At 35.0% G+C, this 26,292-nt stretch overlaps 1 long non-coding RNA gene across 1 annotated transcript in view; it reads right to left on the reverse strand.

The window, feature by feature from the left end:
* Positions 1-9,925: 9,925 nt before the first annotated feature.
* Positions 9,926-26,292, reverse strand: part of LOC122688546 — a 153,933-nt gene continuing 137,566 nt past the window's right edge. Inside the window, exons 2-3 of the long non-coding RNA XR_006339498.1 lie at positions 10,231-10,326; positions 9,926-10,029 (exon numbers count right to left, since the gene is read on the reverse strand). This is a non-coding gene — a long non-coding RNA (uncharacterized LOC122688546). The remainder of the gene's footprint in view (positions 10,030-10,230; positions 10,327-26,292) is intronic.

Consider the following 26,292-nt stretch of genomic DNA (forward strand, 5'->3'; position numbering starts at 1 on the left):
TATTCTCAGCAAAGATAAAGATTAAAATTCCAGACTTACAAAACGTAAGCCGATCCCTATTAAAGAGTTGCAAACAATCACCTTTTCATAAGAAGGAAGAGGGTACTTATCACTGTAATGAGAAATGCCTGGATTCCTCAGCCCCAGGAAAGGCATGCCTCTCCTCTTAATTCCTGAATATTCAGGAATCAATAAAGGCCAGAGGGTTCCTGACAGATCCAAAACAGCACACAGGAAGCCTCTTGTTAAATGCTTCCTGACATTTCCTAATTTATATCTTTCCATCTCCTTTTGCTTAGTTCTGAAATAGTTTGTTCAAGAGTCTAAGTAACTAACACGCTTCCCTAAGTATTCACTGTGCTATCTACTGCCATTATATTCTAGCAATCTTGTTTTCTATTTCTCTCTCATTATCACGTTTTAAAACATTTCTCTTGTATCATGAAAGTCTGCTTTTATCTAACTCATGCAAAATAATCCTTAATCTTTTTCCTACAGAGATTCTCATTCATTGAAGTCCATCTACTCTAAGTGCATAGAATGGTATCCACATCATTTCACCCATGCTCCCTCCACCCTTGCTTCACCATATTTATAGAAGATTTAGTTTAATTAGTATTCATACTTGATTTGATTGTATCTTTCACTTCTTTCAAACTTAGGCTACAAAAATATGGAAAATTTAGACTTTTTCCCCATTGGTAGCATCAAAGTGTTATAGTTTATAAAGTGAAAGTGAAAGTCGCTCAGTTGTGTCCAACTCTTTGTGAACCCACAGACTATATAGTCCATGGAATTCTTTAGGCCAGAATACTGGAGTGGAGGATAGGCTTCCAGGGGTCGAATGCAGGTCTCCTGCATTGCAGGTGGATTCTTTACCAGCTGAGCTACAAGTGAAGCCATAGTTTATAAAAGACAATGTCAAAGCCACAGCCACAAATGTATAGGTAGGGACTTGAGAAATGTTTATCCTGAAAGCCTGAAATTAGAAATATTAGGTTTTTGTTGTTGTTTCCTTGTTTTCACCCTCTAGCAGCTGACCTAGAGGATTCCATTTTTCATTTTTTCATTGGACTTCCTCTACACATTTTGTTTTTTCTTTTGTTTTGTTTTGTTGAGGTATAACTGCTCTCTATAGGCTCATGGTTGATTTGGAAGTCTAGACATACCCAATTCCTTTTCTAACCTGGCCACTATCTTGAGCTTTTTTTTTTTTTAAAGTTACTTCTTTCTATCAGTTACAGTCCTTTTCTATCTGTTACCCTCTCAGGCTCCTTTCTAATCAAATAGTCATTACATAGCTGCAATGTGGACAACTGCAAGTCCTTCTCATTCCCTGGCCACAGAAATTATCCTAATTTATCTATACCTAGACTGCTCTGATCCTCAAAGACCTGTATGCCATTTCCTTCTCATTCTTTCCTTTTGAGGTGTCCAGTGAGGGGACCATTTCTGCAAATCTCATTAACAGCAAAGACTTTTGTGGGTTTCAGAGAGGAAACTGAAAATAGGTGGGTGTCAAATATATGACAGTGATTCTGAAAAGTCACAATAGACAGGTAGAGAGAGATGTCTACATACATGCATGTTATGTGTAACAGCTTTATCAGGGACTGGGCAGTAGGACGGGTAGGCATCAGGTGCTATTTTCTGTTTTACCAATTAATAATTACATTGAGGAATTTTTCTCACACTTCTGTTGTGTCTTAATTATTTATAGCTCAGATCCCCAGCTTTGTCATAACACTTTCTGCCTCCTGTCCCTAGAGACAGCTATCAATAAAAACAGCTGCTAGAGGAGAGTGATTTAGATCATGGACTGAGTTGAATTTAAAGTCTTCATACTGCAGAATATTTTCTGTTGGTTTCTCCTTCCTGTGGTGGCAGCAAAATTTCTCTTGCTTTGTTGATCATTCCCTAGCTATTCAAAAGAGTGATGATCAATAGATAAATTGAAGGGGGAAAAAAAAAGCAATGGCAAAAAGCAGTATTATATTCATCTAAGAACACTTCAGCTCATGTGGCTTGACATGATATATTAAAATAAAGTTGTAAGTGCTGCTTAGGGGAAAGTAGTCCACAAAAAGATAAGAGTTCTTGAAAGATAAAAATTTGATCAAAACATAGAATCATGCTCAGAGGGTTTATTGTCAATCTTTCTTGTTTTAAAAATACAGTGTTTCCTTTAACACTGTGATCTGACCTGTGACAAATCTGTGCTACACACTATGTAAATGGCTAGCAAGTTAATTGCAAATCAACTGAATGTACAAACCTTAGTGCTGGTGCTGAAATCTCTTCAGAATAGTCATCATGATCTCAAAGCTTGTTTCAGAATTTGCAAGCATCAAGTGTCAATCAAAACTGAAGATGAAACACTAATGAATGTTGAATTCTCATGCTTTAGGTGTACTTCCTTTATAGTTTTTGTTTCTCTGGTATTTTTACCATACTGTTCCATTTAAAGTTCCTACATGCTAACTTTGTTTGTGCAATTGAAATGAAATTGCAGTATATAAAAAAAAAATTCACACAGTACATTAAAATGGAGATGCACAAATAATGAATGTGGACAGAACTAAAAGGCTTAGAAAGATATTTAAAATACAAAAGTGAAGTAAAGGGAGCTGAAGAAAAAAAAATCATAATCATATAATGGCAAGCATTGAAAATGGATCCCTTGTCAAAAAACCCAAATGAAATACCATTGAGTTGTTTCTCAAAAGTATACCTTGCAATAAATTGATTGAATCTAGCCTTTTGTGGAATAAAAATTTCTATATACATGTGTAGAAAATGAAGACGAAGAAAGATCCTGTTAAGTGTTAGGTGTAGTTGTAGATATATTTCTTTAAAACTGGGCATTAATTATCATTTAAAAGGAAATTTATGTTAGAAAATATAAGATAATACTGTATTTAAACTTTTAAAGCTATGAATTCTAATTTTAAGTCATTCTTATAGACCAGCCTGAGTATTTACCAGCATGAATTCCCTAAATGAACAAAAGATATTAGTCACAAAATGGTTCCAAATTCTCCATACCTCAGAGATTTTTTAAATGTTAACATCAATAGCTTGACTCACAGTGAATTAAGAAGCTCCAAATTCTGATTATGGATATAAGTATGTGTGTAAATATTCATTTATATTTGTATATACAAGCTAAATTAACAAATGATTCTCATTTTAACCTTTATATGTGATATTTTATAAATTCTCATATTTCAAAGTGAGATAATACAAGTTTCTTGATACTATAGCAGGGTAACACAAATAGTGAAATTATGTCAAAGGCCAAATGAAAAACTGGGTATCCCAAAAAGGCATTATATAGAGAAACATTAAGTAATTCCAAAATCTACATTCATTTCTATACCATTGCCTTCAGTGGAAAAATCTCTATTGACATTAACAGAGTATTTTTTAGTTAATTTTAAACCTGATGCAACTGAAAAATTCAAGAATACTTCATATATAGAATTACATGTAGAAATATGTAGAGAAAGCCTTACTTTACTAGACTTTACTTCAAAAAGATATTCTTCAATCAGACAGCAAATTGCTTACAGAGCTGTTTTAAATTTAGAGTAAATTAGGAGAAATGTAAAAGTGTAAGTAAATGGAATTGGTAGATCCTTTCCAATATTAAATTTTTACAAATACATAGCAACATGTAAATACACAGGTAACTTTAGTTCCTCTTCGTTCTTTGCCATAAGGGTGGTGCCATCTGCATATCCGAGGTTATTGATACTTCTCCTGGAACTCTTGATTCCAGCTTGTGCTTCATCCAGTCCAGCATTTGGCATGATGTACTCTGCATATTAATATTTCTCCCGACAATCTTAATTTCAGCTTGTGCTTCCTCCAGCCCAGCGTTTCTCATGATGTATTCTGCTTATAAATTAAATAAGCAGGGTGACAATATACAGCTTGATGTACTCCTTTTCCTATTTGGAACCAGTCTGTTGGTCCATGTCCAGTTCTAACTGTTGCTTCATGAGAAATAGATGGGGAAACAGTGGAAGAAGTGTCAGACTTTATTTTTTGGGGCTCCAAAATCACTGCAGATGGTGACTGCAGCCTTGAAATTAAAAGACACTTACTCCTTGGAAGAAAAGTGATGACCAACCTAGACAGCATATTAAAAAGCAGAGACATTACTTTGCCAACAAAGGTTCATCTAGTCAAGGCTAATGGTTTTTCCAGTGGTCATGTATGGACTGTGAAGAAAGCTGAGCGCCAAAAAATTGATGCTTTTGAACTGTGGTGTTGGAGAAGACTCTTGAGAGTCCCTTGGACTGCAAGGAGATCCAACCAGTCCATCCTAAAGGAGATCAGTCCTGGGTGTTCATTGGAAGGACTCATGCTGAAGCTGAAACTCTAATACTTTGGCCACCTCGTGTGAAGAGTTGACTCATTGGAAAAGACCCTGATGCTGGGAGGGATTGGGGACAGGAGGAGAAGGGGACAACAGAGGATGAGGTGGCTGGACGGCATCACTACCCTGATGGACATGAATTTGAGTAAACTCGGGGAGTTGGTGATGGACAGGGAGGCCTGGCGTGCTGTGATTCATGGGGTCGCAAAGAGTCGGACACGACTTAGCGACTGAATTGAACTGAACTGAACCCTGCATATAAGTTACATAATCAGGGCCACAATATACAGCCTTGACATACTCCTTTCCCAATTTGGAACCAGTCTGTTTTTCCATGTCTGGTTCTAACTGTCGCTTCTTGACCTGCATACAGGTTTCTCAGGAGGGAGATAAGGTGGTCTGGAATTCCTATCTCTTGAAGAATTTTCCACAGTTTGTTGTGATCCACACATTCAAAGGCTTTAGTGCAGTCAATGAAGCAAAAGTAAATGTTTTTCTGGAATTCTCTAATCCAATGGATGTTGTCATTTTGATCTCTGGTTCTTCTGCCTTTTCTAAATCCAGCTTGAACATCTGGAAGTTCTTGGTTCACATACTGTAGAAGCCTAGCTTGGCAAATTTTGAGTGTTACTTTGTTAGTGTGTGAAATGAGTGCAATTGTGTGGTAGTTTGAACATTCTTTGGCATTGCCTTTCTTTGGGATTGGAATGAAAGCTGACCTTTTCCAGTCCCATGGCCACTGCTGAGTTTTCCAAATTTGCTGACATATTGAGTGCAGCACTTTCACAGCATCATCTTTTAGGATTTGCAATAGCTCAGCTGGAATCCCATCACCTCCACTAGCTTTGTGGAGCCCCACTTGACTTCGCATTCCAGGATGTCTTGCTCTAGGTGAGTGTTCACACCGTTGTGGTTATCTGGGCCATTAAGTTCTCTTTTGTTTCTTCTGTGTATGCTTGCCACCTCTTCTTAATATCTTCTGCTTCTGTTAGGTCCATACCATTTCTGTCCTTTATTGTGCCCATCTTTGCATGAAATGGTCCCTTGGTATCTCTAATTTTCTTCAAGAGATCTCTAGTCTTTCTCACTCCAGTAACCCAATTACTCTGTTGCTAATGATCTCAGACTTTCAAGAACTTATAAATACATTTTCATTATATATGTACAAAATATGTGCTACCTAAAACAATTTTGATGATAAAGATTTATTTGAGAGGAATCAATGATGATCTCCTATTTAATAAAATATTTTAAAATCCCTATCTGAAAATCTGGTACTGTTCAGAAATAAGAGACACAAAGCTGAACATACTAGTAATATCTAATTTTCAATGAGTTAGCAACTCTTTCCATTTGTTTTGTGAATTCATAGGAATTGAGATTGGGGGGTAAAAAAAAATCTATGTTTTGTCAGGTGATCTTCTGTTTGGAAAATGTTTGTGAACTATACTAGAAAAAACTAAATCTTAGGGTCAGATACAAAGCAAAGTGGTCAGTAGATAATTTTCTAACAATTAATGCTTCTTAATATTAATAGTTTCTCCAAGTTGTTTATAATGACCAGGGATTGCATGCAGAAAAACTGCTACTCAGACTGATTTGATTGAAGGATTAATGGAACATGTGGCCTGAATGGCAAAGATTTAAGCATATATTCATTCAGTTGTTCTGTACCTGAAGTAGGCACTTTTCCCATTTCCCATTTCCAATAATCTCCCATAAGCAATTTCAATAGAGACATATGCCCTATTCCCTCAACATTTTAGGTGCTGAGAATTTCTCAGTTCCTTTTGGATGGGTGCTACTCAAGCTATCTGGTAGGAAAATGCCTTTCTTTTTATTATTAATTTCTAATGCATTGGTTTTATATATTGAGACTCCCATAAAATAAAATAAACAACTAGAAAAATTCACACAAACACGAGCAAAACTTTTCCATTATTGAACTCAATACCCATAACTTTATGGTGTAAAATTTCCAAACTCGTATTATGGTATTCATCTCTTTGTTGCTGATAATTTACCTACAGGGACTGGTTTGCAGCCTTTGTTATGAGTAAAACTGCTTTAGCAATGGTGTCATGGGAAGGAGAATGAATTTCTTCTCAGCTTATTCTTGTCAGTTCTGTTTCCTGAATATTGAATCCTTCTCATTGTCTATTGTCTTTGGTCAAAAGAATTCCAAGATCAGCATTAGTTCTGCCTGATTTATTTCTCTTTTTCATTTATTTAACCAAGTCCTCTCTTTTTCTGAATTGTACTAGTTTTGTATCTCTACATCTTGCCTAGAACTGAAAAGAATCTGCCACCCTTGTTCAAATTGTCATTAAATGACTCTTAGGTCACTGCCCTACCAATCAAATAGCTCCCTACCTAAATGTATCCCAGCTTCCCTTCCAGCCAGAAGTAAAGCCTGATGCTGGGTTGCATATCCTAATTCAAAAGATCTTAATTGAGTTTTTAAGACACCTAGAGTATCTAGAGATTTACTTTAGGAGATTCATGGTTGTACTAAATTATTTGCAACATTTTATGCATTGGTGCACCTATGCATGTTGAAGTCTTTTGTATTAAAAAAGACTCACTGTTTAATGGAAATATTATTATGCTATAAGTAGTCATGTATGGATGTGAGAGTTGAATGGTGAAGAAAGCTGAGCACCGAAGAATTGGTGCTTTTGAACTGTGGTGTTGAAGAAGACTCTTGAGAGTCCCTTGGACTGCAAGGAGATCCAACCAGTCCATCCTAAAGGAGATCAGTCCTGGGGATTCATTGGAAGGACTGATGTTGAAGCTGAAACTCCAATACTTTGGCCACCTCAATGTGAAGAGTTGACTCATTGGAAAAGACCCTGATGCTGGGAGGGATAGGGGGCAGGAGAAGAAGGGGATGACAGAGGATGAGATGGATGGGTGGCATCACCGAGTCGACAGACATGGGTTTGGGTGGATTCTGGGAGCTGGTGATGGACAGGGAGGCCTGGCGAGCGGCGATTCATGGAGTCGCAAAGAGTTGGACACGACTGAGCAACTGAACTGAACTGATAAGGCAATAAATTGTGATATATTTAAAATTTTTATCTTCTTTATAGGTAACTTGGATTCAAGGTAATAATAGCATAATAATCTATAACATTCATTATCACAAAGCATTATTTTTCTGGTGCTGTTTAAACAAGTATTCAATCCCTATCATCTAGATTATACTTATGTTCTACTTATAAGCCAAGTGCAACTAAAGAAAGAAAGAATAGAACATCTTTTTATAAACATTTGAATTTACAGAATGTGGTCATAAGCAACAACCAGAATAAAGATTTGAAGGATATTACCACAGACTCAGACTCAGATTTGAAGGATGTTACCACAGACTCATCTAGGTGAGATAGATATAATCAGTGTTGGTTTGGAGATGAAAGGGGATCACAAATAAAGAAATGTGAGCAGTCTCCAGAAACTATAAAAAGTGGGGAGATATTCTTACCTAGAAATTTGTAGAAAGGATACAACTCTTCTAATCCTATTATGTTAGCCAAATAAGACCCATTTCAGTTAGTAAATTTGCATTGTTTTAAATCACAAATATGCATTGTGGTAAGGTACATATCATATTTTAAGACACAAACGTCTGTCTTGTATAAAAAATATTCCAAGACTTGAATGACTCCAGAAACATTTTCTTGCCAAAATTTATCCTGGCATTCCTCTTTGTGTTCCATATTCTTACTAATTTTTCCTTTCTGCAAAAATCTTGGTAAGAAGTCATGGAACTATATAGTGGAGAAAGACATTTATAAAGACTGTATTTGTTTTAACATTGCAAATTTCTCAAAAACATTTTTAAAAAGTCAGCAGGTCTATGGTTAGTAATTTGAAGAAGCTATTTAATGATCCTATTGTAGATAGATACACACTTCCACAGAAAAATGAATTATTAGGCAACTTTATAAAATGAAGGAAGCTATATTTAGGTTTAATTTATTCATTTTTATGAAGGCCTATGGAGCAGCAAAGACAAATTACAATTTCTAATAAATGTTAGCAATGTGTAACAGTTTCAAGAAATCATGACTGAATAATTCTGTGCACTGCAAAATACATATGAAATGGCAGGTGTTGTGTGGGCAGTAAGTTTAAAGAGCTATAGTAAGTGTCGGTATAAGTGAAAGAGAAAGAAAAAAACTGCTTTTGTCTATCCCTTATTGAAATATTGAAAAGAAGGAGTTATTTTATTTAAAATTGTATCTATATCTAAAAATGACTTTTATGTTTTCATCCACACTTGAGTCATCTTTATATATTACTAAAACAATACTCATCTCAACTAATAGAAATACATTCAATAATCATGCCCAATTCATTTCTGTGATTACATCAATACTTTGAGATGAAAATATTTTGTAAAATGAATTGGAAGGATTATGCCAAGTGCAAATAAATTATTCCCTGCTAATTTCCAAATGTTTATAAAATGCTTAATGAGTGAAAAACATGAATTTGACATTATGAAAAATATAATGTTGTAGACTGTACTGCCCAAGCCTTTCAAATTTATAATTGAGTGGAAAACATTTCACTTTAAAAACATATTCACATTAAAGACAAAATACCAAAAGACAAGTTATCACAAGTTAGCCCATGTGTATTTGCTAAATGAATTAATACAACATCAGACTGGATAATTGAAGTATTTTGTTCCCATAATATATTTAAGTGGTTAATAAATTTCAGTTGAATAAAATTAATACCTCAATTGCTACCAGAAAGGTCATACTTCGCTGATGGCATAATATTTATATGACCAGATATAATATTCCAAAATATGAAGTATGGCCCTAATTTATTTAAACATATCTTTAAATATTTTAAAGTGTAAGAAGAAAAGAGAAAGAGATAAATATTGATTCTATTACATCTCTTGAACAGCATGTTTTATTCACATGCATTAAAGAAATGCATATAATTATTATATATCTAAATGGTAGCTTTAGTATTGATTTTTATATTTGGTATGTATTTTTTAAGTTTCAATAATTTACATATATTACTCTCATATTCAGAGAAAAATGTAATTATTATAAAACACCAATAAATAAATGTAGACCAGTAAAGCTTTAAAGGAAAATAATTTTGCTTCAAATGATATTTACACATACAGCCTAATGAGTTTCTTAATTTTCATAAACATAGCATACTCTCTCTTTCTTTCTCCCTCTCATTTTTGAATAAAACATTAATGAAAGCATAAATATATAAAAGAAATAAACTATAAAAATAAATGGATTTCAAGATTAGAAAAATATATCTGAAATGAAAATTCAGAAAGTGGGTTCAAAATAAGACTAGATCATTGAACCTGTATACAGAAAAAATATCTACCAAAATTGAAGTACTGCAAAAATAAAAAAGTTTCAAAAAATGAACAGAGCTTCAATGACCTGGCTGACAATGCCAAAGAATGCAAAATATGTGTAACTGTAGTCTCAGAAAGAGAAAGGGAAGCATGAATATAAGAAAAATACAACCTAATAGTTGAGTTATGTTTTATTAGGTGACTGTAGTGAGTTCTATAGCCTGGAAGGCAGCCTCTCAGCTGAATTGTTCCAAAGAGGCAGCGGAGGAGTCAGGATACATAAAAGACATTCCTTTAAAAAAAAAAAAAAAGGTAGTTGAACATCAAAAGTTTACTGCTAATCACACACACAGAAAAAAACTCAAGTCAACGAATTTAGCACTTTTTATGTATAGGATGCAGAGTTTGGACTCATTGAAATTATTCCTTTGACATGTACCCTATTTGAGCCAATACCCTGTTTTGCTCAGCCCTGAATTTCCCTAGGACTCACCAGATTATCGACTGCAATGGCTGATGGCCTGATGGTGGACAGCACTCATTCACCCAAATGGCAGGCAACACATTCACAACAAGGACCTTGACTTCCCTGTGCACGAAATAAAAAGCATCATAAGTTATTTAGCAATAAGCAAAACAATTCGATTCATATTTTGAAGAATTGCTTTATTTATGTGTTGGAGAAGGCAAACTAGGTGGCTATTGCAGTTATTCAGGCAAATTTTGGTGATGATTTAGAGCATGGAGTAGCAATGCAAATGATGAGAAGTGGCTGAACTTGAGATATTTGGAAAAAGAGCTAATAAAATGTTCTGAAAGAATAACTCTGAGATGTGAGGGGAAAAAGAAAATAGAATCCAGACAGTTTCAAGGATTTGACTTGAGCATCTGCCCTGTTGTCAGCATCTGAATTCAGAGTGCTACCTATGGGACAGTTTTGTGGGAAAGGCTAAAGAATGGAGTTCAGGAATGTTTAGAATATGATACCTGTTGGAATTGTAAGTTACCATGTCATACAGGAAGTGAGATGTAAGATTTCTAATGTCGGTGAGACTTTCATGCTCAAAGCATTATGTTGTATGTAATATTCTAGAGATAGATAATGTCTGTGGTCAGCTTGTATATCTTTTTAGGCAAAATGATACCTAAATCAATAACTGACACTGGTAAAATGAGCATTAAAAAATTTAAAGTTGTTCTGAGAATGTTAAATAACCAGCACAACTCTTTAGAAGTCCTTTCAAATCTAAATTTTTAAGGCAGATGAAAAATACAATTGCAAATATCTGGCAGACAGCAACTAATATTTCACTGAAGAATGTGAAGGACCTAAGGAAAGACTAGGATGAAAGCAGTGGAAAACTCACTTTGTCAAGAGATATATCTACTCTTGTCTTCTTTATAAGTGAAATTGAAAAACAAAATAAAATAAGTCAAGAGAATATGTGCTTCAAAGATGAGTACAAATTTATGCAGAGCTATATATCAGTTTTAGAATACATAAAAGAAAATTGAAAAATAATGAGTGTAAGTCATTCAGTCTGAAATGCCTAAATTTGGGCTGCTTAAGTGAAATTATTTTTGCTGTGAGAAAATTCAATTTTATGTGGGTTAAACAGATTTTCAAGAATATACTTAACAATTAGCAGTTGAAATTGTACACACGTGTTTATATCTGTGTATGTGAAGATAGAGAGGAAAAAAAGGGAGAAGAGGGAATCAATAAACCATAACAATCCAAACTGATAATCTCAAAATATATTTTTTCAATTTAAATGAATTAATTCTAATTCTATAGAGAAATTTTGTGTCCGATGCTTTGCTGATTTTTCTCAATAAAAAAACTTTTTGTATTGATGCTAGCTGAAAAGAAACTAATTCAAATAAAGTAACATAACATACATGGCAACAGCGTATACAAAGGAAAACTAAATAAGTAATCAGAATTTACTACTTGTTTAGACATTTCAGTGCTCTTCTGAGATTTGCATTTGTGCTCAGTATGATGCTTGATCAGTGAGTTGGGGTGAATAAGAGTGATGCGATTGTTCCCCACTTGATGGGGAACAATTTTCAAATGCAACCTCATTTTTCCTTATTTATTAACCTATTTCTACATAACCAATTCCCAAATTACCTCTTTATTATTATGTTATTCTAATTATCAAATAAAGTGTAATGTAAAGCCCACAGTTCAATGCTCTCAGGAATTTCTCTTTTTGAGACTATGTAGTTATCTCACAGATTTCTGAAGCCTCATTACCCAAGTTTTCCATGAGGAAATCTGTGACTATCTGAGCTTTTACCTTATGACTACTTAGGTCAGGTGGCAAATAAAAGTTTATAAAGAAAAAAATTTTAAAAGCTATTTGAATTCTTTGCTCACAAATAGTTTTGACCCAAACTTTGTGATTTTCCTAAAACCAAATTTAATAAGCTACCAGTGATTATAAATGAGAGACAAATTCCCTGCTCATTGTAACAACATATTCTTGAATGATAAAGATAAATGAGATTTTGGGAGAAGGTGGTTGAGACAAGAGTACAGTAAAGTGGTTTTCTTAATAGATGCTCATCTTTCTTCTTTGAAGTTAATTATTTGATAATTAAAGCTTAGTACATTGTCTCAATCTTATCACAAGCATGTTGTATATTAATTATATTGTAATGAATGAATATTAGACAATTTGGCTTCATAACTAATATGTAAAGTTTTAACTAAAACATTTCCAAATGGTGATGTGCATCATGATTTGTGAACTCTATAAAAGATACACATCTGTGCCCTGTTGACTCAGAATCTTTGTCAGTGGAACTCATTGGGGGAAAAAATTAACCTGTTTTTAGCAGGAGTCAAAAACACCTGAACCAAATTTTAAGGGCAACAAAATGGAAATATCCTAGATGGTAAGGTTTTTTAAATGTTATAAATTGCTATAAAATGAAATTTGACTTTTTAAAATTCTCGTGTTTTCACTGAATAATATTAAAAGTTGAAATTGTGGATTTACTAGTGGTTGTGAAAGTTCAGTAAGGCAGTCTTTCTGCATGTGGGGATGTAGTGAAGGGAAGGAGTGGCTTCTTGAATAAGAGTTTAACTGTAATTGATATCATGTACTATTATTCAAATGAATGAGCAATCGCCACAAATACATAGTATTATTTTCCCCTAAGTTATGTATCTACTGAGTTCATGATGTAATAAGGAAAAACCTGTCAAGAAATACATTTATCTTAATTTATATACAGAAATATTAAATTTTGTAGTTCTAAGTTCTGTACATTTTGACAAGTACATAGTGCCACATACTACTGTTATATTCAGGATATAGAACAATCTCTTGACTGCAAAAAAATCCCTACTACTGTCCCTTTTTGGTCAAATGCCCCTTTCCCCTATCCCCTGCCAAGCATCAGCCTATTGTTAGATTTTGCAGAATGTCATATAATTTTCACCTGATTTCTTTTCTTCATATAATGCATTTTAGGTTCAGTCATGATTTTTGACATTCGGTTATTCACTGTATTTTATTTCTGAAAGTTACTGTATTGTATAAGTACACTAGTATGTTCATCCATTCACCTGTTAAGGATATTCAGCTATTGCCAATATTTGATAGTTATGAATAATGATGGCATATACATTTGTGTGTATATTTGCAAGTGACCAAATTTTTATTTAAGGGCTTCTCTGGTGGCCCCGATGGTAAAGAATCTGCCTGCAACGCAGGAGACCCACGTTCAATCCGTGGGTTGGGAAGATCCCCTGGAGAAGGGAATGGCACCCCACTCCAGGATACTTGCTTGGAAAATCCCATGGAAAGAGGAGCTTAGTGAGCTATACTCCATAGGATTGCAAAGAGTTGGACATGACTGAGCAACTAAAACATACACACATAGAGCTTTATTCTCTAATAAAAATGCTAAAAGCAGGCCTGTTAGGTCATATAAGAAGTTTAAACTTAACTTTATAAGAGTACCAAGCTGTTTTCCAAAGTTACTGTAATCTCACAAGCAACATATAATATGTCTGGTTAATCTGCATTCTTGTCAGCACTTAGTATTGAGATCTTTTCTTTCATTCATTCATTTTTTTCCATCCATTTTAGCCACTCTAAAAGTTATGTGAGGAATCTATCATGGTTGTAATTTGCATTTCCCCAATGATCAATGTTGTTGTGTTCTTTTGACGTGATTTTCTGACATCTATAATCATCTTTGGACTTCCCTGATGGCTCAGTTAGTAAAGAGACTTCCTGCACATTTCAGGAGACCCAGGTTCGATCCCTGGGTTGGAAGATCCCCTAGAGAAGTAAACAGCAACCCACCAGTATTCTGCCTGGGATTCCATGGACAGATGTGCCTTGCTGACGACAGTCCATGGGGTTGAAATAGTTGGAACTCGACTTAACAACTATACCTATAATCATCTTTCATACACGTTTCTTCAAATCTTATTTTTATTTAAAATTTTTAAAGGAATATAGTCGATTTAGCAACCCACTCCAGTATTCTTGCCTGGAGAATTCCATGGACAGAGGAGCCTGGTGGGCTAGAGCTCATGGAGTCACAGAGTCAGATACAACTAAGTGAGTAACACACTTTATAGTCGATTTATAATGTTGTGTTAGTTTCTACTGTATAGAAAAGTGAGTTATACATATATCCACTCATTTATGAGTGGCTTGGGAAATCGGGAAAGGGGTTTGTCAAGGCGGTATATTGTCACCCAGCTTATTAAACTTATACACAGAGTACATCATGCAAAATGCCAGGATGAATGAAGCACAAGCTGGAATCAAGATTGCCAGGAGAAATATCAATAACCTCAGATATGCAGATGAAACCACCATTATGGCAGAAAGTGAATAGGAATTGAAGAGCATCTTGGTGAAAGTGAAGGAGGAAAGTTAAAAAGTTGGCTTAAAACTCAACATTTGAAAAACTAAAATCATGGCATCTGGTCCCATCACTTCATGGCAAATAGGTGGGGAAACAATGGAAACAGTGACAAACTTTATTTTATTGGGCTCCAAAATTACTGCAGATGGTAAATGCAGCCATGGAATTAAAAGATGCTTGCTCCTTGGAAAAAAAGCTATGACCAACCTAGACAGCATATTAAAAAGCACTACTTTGCCAATGAAGGTCCATCTAGTCAGAACTATGGTTTTTCCAGTAGTCATGTATGGATGTTAGAGCTGGACTATAATGAAAGCTGAGTGCTAAAGAACTGATGCTTTTGAAATGTGGTGTTGGAGAAGATTCTTGAGGGCCCCTTGGACTTCAAGGAGATAAAACCAGTTCATCCTAAAGGAAATCAGTCCTGGGTGTTCATTGGAAGGACTGATGCTGAAACTGAAACTCCAATACTTTGGCCATCTGATGAGAACTCACTCATTGGAAAAGACTCTGATGCTAGGAAAGATTGAAGGCAGGAGGAGAAGGGGACGACAGAGGATGACATGGTTGGATGGCGTCACTGACTCAATGGACATGATTTGAGCAAGCTCTGGCAGTTGGTGATGGACAGGGAAGCCTGGCGTGCTGCAGTCCATGGGGTTGCAAAGAGTTGGACATGACTGAGTAACTGAACTGAACTGACTCATTTTTATAATTTCATATCAAAACTTATTTTTAAAAGTAAGCTGTTTGCCTGCTAATTGTTCACTTTTGTGAATTTTTACCATTTATTTTTTCCAACTATTGAAATATATTGACAAATAAAAGTCATATATATTTAAAGTGTACAATGTAATGTTTTGAAATATGTAGACTTTGTGAAATGACTGTCAAAATCAAATTAATTAAAATATCCATCATCTCACATAATTATCATTTTTCTATTAGTTGGAAAAAGATTCACATAAGATATACACTTAGCAAATAACAAGTATATAGCACAATAAATTAAAGTCACAATGCTATATATTGACTGCCCTGAACTTTCAGTTCAGTTCAATTGCTCAGTCATGTCCAACTCTGTGCAACCCCATGGACGCCAGGCCTCCTTTTCCATAATCAACTTCCGGAGTTTACTCAAACTCATGCCCATTGGGTTGGTGATGCCATCGAACCATCTCATCCTTGTCCCCTTCTCCTGCTTTCAAACTTTCTCAGCATCAGGGTCTTTTCAAATGAGTCAATTCTTCCCATAAGGTGGCCAAAGTACTGGAATTTCAACTTCAAAATCAGTCCTTCCAAAGAATATCCAGGATTGATTTTCTTTAAGATTGACTGGTTGGATCTCCTTGCAGTCCAAGGGACTCTCAAGAGTCTTCTCCAGCACCACAGTTCAAAAGCAGCAGTTCTTCAGTGCTCAGCTTTCTTTATAGTCCAACTCTAACATCCATGCATGATTACTGGAAAAAGAATAGCTTTGACTAGACAGAGCTTTGTTGGCAAAGAAATGTCTCTGCTTTTTAATATGCTGTCTAGGTTGGTCATAACTTTCCTTCCAAGGAGGAAGTGTCTTTTAATTTCATGACTGCAGTCACCATATGCAGTGATGTTGGAGCCCAAAAAGTAAAGTCTGTCACTGTTTCCACTGTTTCCCCATCTATTTGCCATGAAGTGATGGGACCGGATGCCATGATCTTAGTTTTCTGAATGTTGAGCTTTAAGCCAACTTTTCCACTCTGCTCTTTCACTTTCATCAAGAGGCTCTTTAGTTCTTCTTCATTTTCTACCATAAAGGTGGTGTCATCTGCACATCAAGGTTATTGATATTTCTCCTGGCAATCTTAATTCCAGCTTGTGCTTCATACAGAACAGTATTTCTCTGATGTACTCTGCATTTAAGTTAAATGAGCAGGGTGACAATATACAGCCTTGACATACTCCTTTTCCTATTTGGAATCAGTCTGTTGTTCCATGTCCAGTCAAACTGTTGCTTCTTGACCTGCATACAGGTTTCTCAAGAGGCAGGTCAGGTGGTCTGGTATTCCTATCTCTTTCAGAATTTTCCACAGTTTATTGTGATCCACACAGTCAAAGGCTTTGGTGTAGTCAATAAAGCAGAAGCAGATGTTTTTCTGGAACTCTCTTGATTTTTCGATAATCCAACGAATGTTGGCAATTTGATCTCTGGTTCCTGTGCCTTTTCTAAATCCAGTTTGAACATCTTGACTTCCTACTTTTGCATTCTTGTCCCCTATAATGAAAAGAACATCTTTTTGGGGTGTTAGTTCTAAAAGCTCTTGCAGGTCTTCATAGAACCGTTCAACTTCAGCTTCTTCAGTGTTACTGGTCCTGAACTTAGTCACCTTGCAAAACTGTAACTTTCTAACTTTTGACTAACATCTCCTTATTTCCTTTATCCTAACACCTGGTAACCACTATCAAACTCTGCTTTTATGAGTTCAATGTTTTAGATTCCACCTTTAAACAACATTGTGCAGTATTTGTCTTTCTTTACCTGGCTTATTTCATTTAGCATCATATCACCTAGGATCATCCCTGTGGTTGCAAATAACAAGGTTTCCTTCTTTGTAAGGCTAAAAAGTACCATTATATATATATATATATATACACATATATATCTCACATTATATATATCAAATTTTTATATATAATACATATTATACATTAATATATCTCACTTTATATACATCACATTATATATATAATAGATACTATGTATTAACTTATAATATATAAATATATAATTTATATATTTATAGTGTATATATATATCACATTTTCTTGATCCATTCATTTGTCAATGAACACATTTAGCATACAATTCTTGCATTTATTATCTCATGTATACAAGATATACACATGAGAACTGCATGTTTAGAGCTTCTCGATGATTCTATGTCTTTAAGCTTCAGTTTCTTAATACTTATTTTTAGAATATGGAAAGACAATGAATTTTTAATACTTTCATTAGTTTTAGGTGAAGCTTTTTTGGATATAATTTTGGGGATTTTTCCATGTAGAAAATTGTTGATACATGCTATCAGGTTAAGGAAGTTTCCTTCTATTTCTGGACTGCTAAGAAGTTTAATCATAAATGTATATTGAATATTGTCAAACTCTTTCTCTTCATCAATTGGTATGATCATGTTTTTTTTTCTTTCCAGTTAATACTGGGGATTATATTCATTGGTTTTTTAATATTAAACCAGCTTTGCATTCCTGAGATAAATTCCACTTGGAATTTATAAATAAATTCCTTTTTCTATATTGTTGATTTAATTTGTTAATATTTTGTTAAAACTTCATAAATATGTCTTCATGAAGGACATTAGTTTGTGGGTTTCTTTTCTTATATTGTGCATTTCTGTCTTTTTGAAAAGTTGAATCAGGGTAATATTGGCTTTATAAAGAAAGAGTTCCCTTCTCTTCAATTTCTTGGAAGAGATTCTATAGAACCAATGCTATATCTTCCTTAATTATTTGGCAAGTGAAAAATAAAAGCAGTCCTTCTTGAGCTACTGTTGACTGCAGTGGTCACACATTGCAGTTTTCCAGAACCATCATCTCCTCACTTGAATGCAGTGGCCCTAATGTTTGAGGCCATTCAGAAGGTCCTCCCAAGCTGTCTGTGACCCACTTGTCATCTTCTCTCTGGTTCACGAAGACACCCACTCTGCCATAGAGGAGCGCCCTTCCCCGATGCTCTGAATAGCACCATGTCTCCTAACACTGTCATGTATTTTCTGGGACTGAGTCCAACTTGGTGCCTGGTGATAAAATCAAAGAGAGAAAAAAATAACAGGGGTTCTTTTCACAGTTTTAGGGACAACAGATGTCCCTTTTCCCAGTCCTTCCAAACAGAGAGGCATGTTTTTCTCTAGTGTTTTGGGTGCCCTATGTGGCCGATGCTGCTGGTACCGCCACCACTATAGTTGCAAGAGTGTAGCTTTTGACAGAGGTTGCTTTCACTAAGAACAGGAAAGTTTGAAAAAAAAAAAAAAGTAAAAAGAAAGAAGAGAAATCAAGGATTTCCTTAGTCATTTGTTTCTCAATTTTCCGGTCAAACACAGAAGGTTCTTCTTGGAGCTTTCTGTGTCCACACAGTTCTGGAATTTAAGCTTTGGTTTCCCAGGTTGATCAGTGGTAAAGAATCTGCCTAACAAGCGGGAGACGGGGTCAATCCCTGGGTTGGGGAGATCCCCTGGAGATGGAAATGGCAACCCATTCCAGTACTCTTGCCTGGGAAATCCCATAAACAGAGGAGCCTGGTGGGCTACAGACCATGGGGCAGTGAAGAGTCAGACACGACAGCGATTAAATAGCAGCAGCAAAGTCTAAGCTAGGGTATGGGAGGGAGAAGGGGAAAAAGCATAGCTGCCTTGGCCATTCCTTGAGTTTTGACTTCCCTCCCTAACCCACCTGCTCTTATTTTCTTGACAGTCAGTTCAGTTGCTCTGTCATGTCTGACTCTTTGTGACGCCATAGACTGCAGTATCCCAGGCTTCCCTGTCCATCACCAACTCGGGGAGCTTGCTCAAACTCATGTCTATCAAGTCGGTGATGCCATTCAACCATCTCATCCATTCTTTACAGGGTCCTCAGGTATTTGTTTTCTGTATTGTGCCCAGCATTTCAAGTTGGAATCTGTGGAGAGATGGGGTAGCTTGTGCTTACTCCATCTTAGCCAAATCCAGGATTCTCCAAACACGCTGTTATCATGTCCCATAGAGAATTGTTTGCAGCAGTTCCTCTTAAAGCTAGATATCTAATTTCTTATGAACAGAAATGTACTCTCAAAGTATGATGAAATTAAATAAGAAACATGTAGATGGATTATCTGCCATGTTAGCATAAAAATAAGTTATGTTTATGTACTTATAAGTATTAATACTTTTAAATGTTTCTATGAAGGAAATATGTTTGGAAATCAAAAGAAAAGGTATATTTTCAATGTTAGGAAGACATCACAGTACGAAAGATGTCCAGAATATAAATAACTTAATACACAATCATTTTTAATTCCCATTGTTAAACACATGAAGCTTTAATTTAAAAAAAAAGTTTATAGCTTTTTTCTTTGAAGTAAACTTTGAAAATGAAGTTAAAGCTCCTGTTCTTTAGGATATAATGACAATGGCACATATTTTTACATTTTACCTTTTATCTTCAAAAATTTGAGAACAAAATATAGGGTTTTTTTCCAATGATTTATTGAGCAAAGTTTTTTCTTACACTTTTTCTTCTTCTTCTTCAATCAAAGCTGCAACACTGGAAAGAAGAAACAGGAGACTGGGAATAATTTTCACTGAACTTGGACTAACAGAATAAAAGTGTATTGATAAGAAGTTATAAATGGTATCTTACATGGGACAGGTATATTCCCATGTATCTGATTGAAGAAACTTTAATCCATGAGTTTTCCAGAGCAACTGATACTTCTCTGAGCAATCTATCTATCCCCATTGTTGTTGTTTAGTTTTTAAGTCATATCTGACACTGTGTGTGTGTGTGTGTGAGAGAGAGAGAGAGAGACAGAGAGAGAGACCGAGAGAGATACCCCATGGACTGTAGCCTGTCAGGCTCCTCTGCACTTCAGATTTCCAAAGCAACAATACCGGAGCAGGTTGTCATTTCCTTCTCCAGGAAATCTTGTCCACCCAGGGATCAAACCCAGTGTTTCCTGCTTGGCAGGAGGATTCTTTACCACTGAACCACCGGGAAAGCCCACTCTATCCACATAGTGAATAGTTAATATCTTCTTGTCCAAGATCAATTCAATTGTAAACACCTGATTTTCCCCCAGGAAATATTCTCTTCTCCCTTTTAATCCTGTTTTATTTATGTGGAGCAGATGTTTCAGGGATGAGTATGCAATGCAGACCTGGCCAATAAAGCATTGCATTTTACTCTACCCAGACAGGAAAGTGAATCAATCAAAAGCAATCAGATCTAGGGATTTTGTGGAGCACCCAGTAAAGATGTTTGTTTGTTTCAGTTTCCTAAAGCAGTATGAAAGCAACCTGGAGATTTGTGAGACTGCAATTGGTGTTCTCAAGTGCAGTGTATACATGAGTGTGAATAAATCATAGAGGAATTTAGAATCATAAGTGATCCCCCCAGTATATACACATGGAGAGAAAGTCCCAGATGGTATCATATGAGCCCTGAATTTCCTACAGACTAAAGAATATTTAATTCCAGGGTTTCTCTGTTAAGTCCAATAAATGCTTCTTATTATAGAATGCTTAAACCAATTTAAGTTGGATTTTCTGTCATTTGCATTTAAAATTTTCCTAATATATGATAAAATTCCTTCTGTTGACCCATATAATAACTCAGTGTTTTTTAAACTTGGGTAATTATAAGTTGGTATTCATTAAAATGTATATCTCCAGATAACTACCATGAGAATTCTGTTTTAGTAAGAGTTCTGTTTTTAAGAATGATCTAGAGATGACTAATATGATTGAAAGTATGAAAATCATCATAATAGGAAAGCAAATTCAATAGAAAATATTAATGTATTACCACATCCCACTTGCTGAATATTGCATAATTTTCTGATTTGCCTAGCAAAATAATATACAGCCACAGAATCATAAAATCTCAGAGATGGAAGAAATGGTAGACAGGATCCAATCCAACAGCTCATTTTTTACAATGAAAAAGTTATAGCTGAAAGAAGTAAAATCACACATATAAATCATATTGGGAGTTAATAGCAGAACAAATACTGTAGCATGAAAACATGAATCTCCTTCTATCTTCAATTCATTTTGTTACCAAAATCACATTCCTAAATTAGAAAATCATAAGAAAAACTACATAAATAACAAGATGCTGAAAAATCCACCTTTATTCTTCTTGGCTATGGAAAATTAACTGAAAGAACAGATAACATGTTCTAAATTTTTAGCATAGTTTATTATGAATGAGCACTTACTATTCAATCATAACAACAATGAATCCCTTACTAGTTAAATGGGACTTCCCTGGTGGCTCAGATGGTAAAGCGTCTGCCTACAATGCAGGAGAGCCAGGTTGGATCCCTGGGTCAGGAAGATCCCCTAAAGAAGGAAATGGCAACCCATTCCAGTACTCTTGCCTGGAAAATCCCATGGACGGTTGAGCCTGGTAGGCTACAGTCCATGGGGTTGCAAAGAGTTGGACACGACTGAGCAACTTCACTTTCTTTTTCTTTCTACTAGTTAAATAGATTCTAAACACTTATCCTAATTCTTGCTGTGATTTGTAACCATATCCTCTAATGCTCATATATCAAGTATTTTTAAATATATATTAAAATATTGAGAGGCATTACTGACAAAACGCTTTTAAGATGAACAAGTCACTTTTTTATTTTTTAATTAACCCTAGAATTAGTACAGTAAGTTGCATATGGAATGATGTGGTCCAAATACAGTGGTCCCAAATAAATTCATAGAGTTTCAAACACTAAATAGTATTTTTCAAGTTTATTTCACCAGCATTTGGTAAAGAAGTATAAGCAATAAAGACTCAGAGATAGCTGCTTAAAAAGATTATATAAGATCATTTGATGGATTTATAGGAACAAATCTTTTTTACATTATAAAATAAAGCATTTTAAACTAAACATCATTTTTTTTCCGTCCCTTGAGAAGAAAAAAATCAAATGGATCACTAGCTATAGCTGGAATTGTTGAAGAAAACCCTCTATTAATGTCACAAAAATGATACTCTTAACTATTTGTCGCCAGCTCGGAACTCAATGTCCTTAGTCATCATAGAGATAAAATATACTGCCATGATTTGTATAAAGAATTTTCTCAAAGTATCATACCTACTATTATATGCTGAAAATATGTATATGCATTTACATAAACACTGCAGTCATAGAAATTCATTGCACATACACTTTGTTATTAAAAAATTTTTTTTTGGCCTAAAAGTGCTTCTGATTGTTAAATTTAAAACCACAAATTTGTTGTCTATTTATAACGAAAATAAGTAAATACCCATAGTTTAGGCATGGATTTGGAAGATAAAAGGAAAAGTGTTTATGCCATTGTACAATATTTGTTAATGCTATACTAAAATAAAAATAGAAAAATATTTAGTCCTAAAATAAACTACTGTTTTCCACATGTGGCTGTATATCAGAATTAACACGGGTGCCTTTCAGAAAAACAGGCCCCTCATTTGAAGACTATTAAGTTGAAATTTTAGGAAGTGGTGCCATGGATTCTGTATTTCTTAAAGACAGTTTTTACTTTGGTGTTTGAAGTGAAGTGAAGTTGCTCAGTCGTGTCCGACTCTTTGCGACCCCATGGACTGTAACCTATCAGGCTCCCTGTCCGTGGGATTTTCCAGGCAAGAGTACTGAAGTGGGTTGCCATTTCCTTCTGCAGGGGATCTTCCCGACCCAGGGGTCGAACCCACATCTCCTGCATTGCAGGCAGACGCTTTACCGTTTGAGCCAACTTAGAGGACTACAAATGCGGTGATTACTGAGCTCCCTCTCTGTCTGGGTCTCTGCATTGATCTAGAGGAGGATGTGGTTAGCAGAAACTTTTCCTACACCGTAGGCCACTACACATATCCACCAAATCTCTTTGTAGCAATCAATGATTTGAATGATTTGAATGTTCAAAAGATCTCCAAACTGAGATGTATTTATATATCTTTTTTCAGGCAAACTACAACAGAAAAAAAATTGAAAAAAATTGATGAAAATGTTAAAAACCATGGTTAGTATTCAAGAAGGCATACAGATGGCCAACAGGCACATGAAAAGATGCTCAACATTTCTAATTATCAGAGAAATGCAAATCAAAACTATAAGTGAGTATCACCTCACACCAGTCAAAAGGGCCATCATTAAAAAGTCCACAAATGCTGGAGAAGGTGTGGCAATAAAGAGAGCCCTTCTACACTGTTAGTGGGAATGCAAACTGGTATAGCAATTACGGAAAACATTGTGGAGGTTCCTTAAAAAAATAATAAAAATAAAGTTACCATATGATCTAGCACTCCCACTCCTAGGCATATATCTGGAGAAAACTCCAATTTGAAAAGCTAACATGTTCCTCAATGTTCATAGCACTACTCACAATAGCCAAGACATAGAAGCAATCTAAATGTCAATCATTAGGTGGATAAAGAAGACGTGGTACATATATATATATATACTATGGAATATTACTCAGCTATTAAAAAAGAACGAAATAATACCATGGCAGCAACATGGATAGACCTAGAGATTGTCATACCAAGTGAAGTAAATCAGAGAAAGACAAATACATGACATCATTTTTATGTGGAATCTAAAATATGATACAAATAGAGTTATTTATAAAACAGAAACTGACTTGGGATCATAGAAAACAAGTTTAGAGTTACCAAAGGGAAAAGTGGGGAGAAGGATAAATTAGGACTTGGATGGATGTAAAGACCATATATATATATACACACATACATACAATAGACAACGAACAAGGTCCTGCTTTATAGCAAGTGACTATATTTAATATCTTATACTAACCTGCAAGTGAAAAGAATAGAAAAAATACATATATTAATCTATAGATAGCTATTAATAGATATATCCAAATTTCTTTGTTATATACCAGAATCTAACACATTGCAAATTAAATACTTTAATTGCATATTTCAAGTAAATTTAATAAAAAGAAGCTAAGGTTAGTGCTGATTGTTTTAAAGAACAATAAAGATTCCTGACTTTAGTGGAAAGAGTGAAAATTAAGATATTTCACATAATCTTTCATGTGTATTGAATATGCAACCCAGCTATAGGGAGTAGTTTATATATTTGTAACAAAGAGAATCAAAGAGAGACAGCCCTGTGAGAGTTTCTTAACATGGTTAGTTGCAGTGCATTTTAATAATGCGCTATTCCCATCCTGTGCTTTTCCCAACACCACAGTGTCTATTTGGATCTTTAGGGATTAAGAATAAAAACACTGAATACATTTGTATGTGACATGTCCAATTCTCTGGGAGTTTGAACTACTCCTCCTCTCCACGGTCTGAATTTCAAATAATCTTAAAAGTTGATAGCCTCATTTGAAGCTCTATGCTTTCGGTTTGTTTTGATTTGTAAATCATTCTGAGACATCATATAAACTGCCTTATTGTAAGAATGAAAGCGAATGGATTTCCATCTTTTAAGTGGTATTTCTACTTCTCTTAGTGAGAAAAGTTCAGCAGCTCAGTGAAGCACATGCATTTATAATTGTATTTATTTTGAGGGTATCTATTTCACACTAAGTTACAGTCTATTATGATGCAAAATTCAAAGAAAATACTAATAGAGTATTTTAATCTGTGAATTAGCATACAACATTTGTTTATTTTCTCCCAGTAAGAAGTATTCATGCAGTGAAATAAAAGTTATCAGTTTTTTTTTTTTTTTACCTACAATTTTAACAGTTGCTAGATTCTCTCCTTTTTCTTTCTTTCTAACGGCTTTGCTGCATTCAGTTGGACCATTTCTTTCCCCTGTATTTGCTGTTGTTTGAACTATTTAGAAATTTTAAAGTATCACTGTGAAACCATTTAAGCCCAAGAACAGGAAGCCTAAAGCAAATAGTGTGGATAAGACCAAATAATAATTTATAGAACTTTTCCATTGAATGAGAAAATACTAACACTATGAGACAAGTGATCTGTTAAATAAAATAATAAAAATAGTAGGTTGTGAAAAGTAGTTCAACTGACTCTGGAATTCAGGATTTAACTTTTTATTTCCAATGTTAACAGTGAGTATACCATTACAGGAAGTCATTTTAAAAAATGCACAGTGTGAAAGTTGCAAGCTAAGATTTATTTGAGGCAAAATAAGGACAATAGCCTGGGGAGACAGCACTTCAGATAGCTCTGAGAAACTGCTCCAGAGAAGCAGGTGGGAAGATTGGTATTTATGAGATTTTGGGGAGGGGGGAATACATGTAGTCAAACACATATTTTTCCAGAAGGTTTCTGCTAGTTTCATGAAGCTTTTGCTAGTCATGAGGAACAGTTGTCGTTGTCACTGTTCCTCATTAAGGATTTTAGTCTTTCTAGATGTGAGGAAATACAAGAATCAGTCACATATCAGCTCCTAAAACTAACTATCTGAGGGCCTATCCTGACAGTTTTTCCCTAGTGCAGAGTGGCTCACTTCTGATCTCTACCCTAAACTCCTTTCAGGGGGTGTTGAAGGTAGCAGCTACAGTAGTTCATGACTTAATCCTTATAGACATAGATGGTAAGTGCCCATGGCAAGTGCCAATTTGTACTTGACAAGTAACAACCTTATTTTTTCCTCCAAAATCCCTTCCTAATTATGAATATTTGGTTCCTTTCATTATATATAATCACTTGAATTCACAGTAATCACATAAACCTACTGCTCACATAAAAACTTTATAAAATTTTATCAAATACTTCAGCTTTACTTTCTTTACTTAGAGTGACACAATAAAATATTTTGCATATTTTTTGTGTATGGTGTTAGAAAGTGTTCTAGTTTCATTCTTTTACATGTATTTGACCAGTTTTCCCAGCACCACTTGTTGAAGAGACTATCTTTTCTCCATTTTATATTTTTGCCTTCATTGACAAAGATAAGGTGTCCATAGGTACATGGATT

This window comes from Cervus elaphus, chromosome 33 (assembly GCF_910594005.1).
Source record: "Cervus elaphus chromosome 33, mCerEla1.1, whole genome shotgun sequence".
NCBI classification, from domain to species: Eukaryota; Metazoa; Chordata; class Mammalia; order Artiodactyla; family Cervidae; genus Cervus; species Cervus elaphus.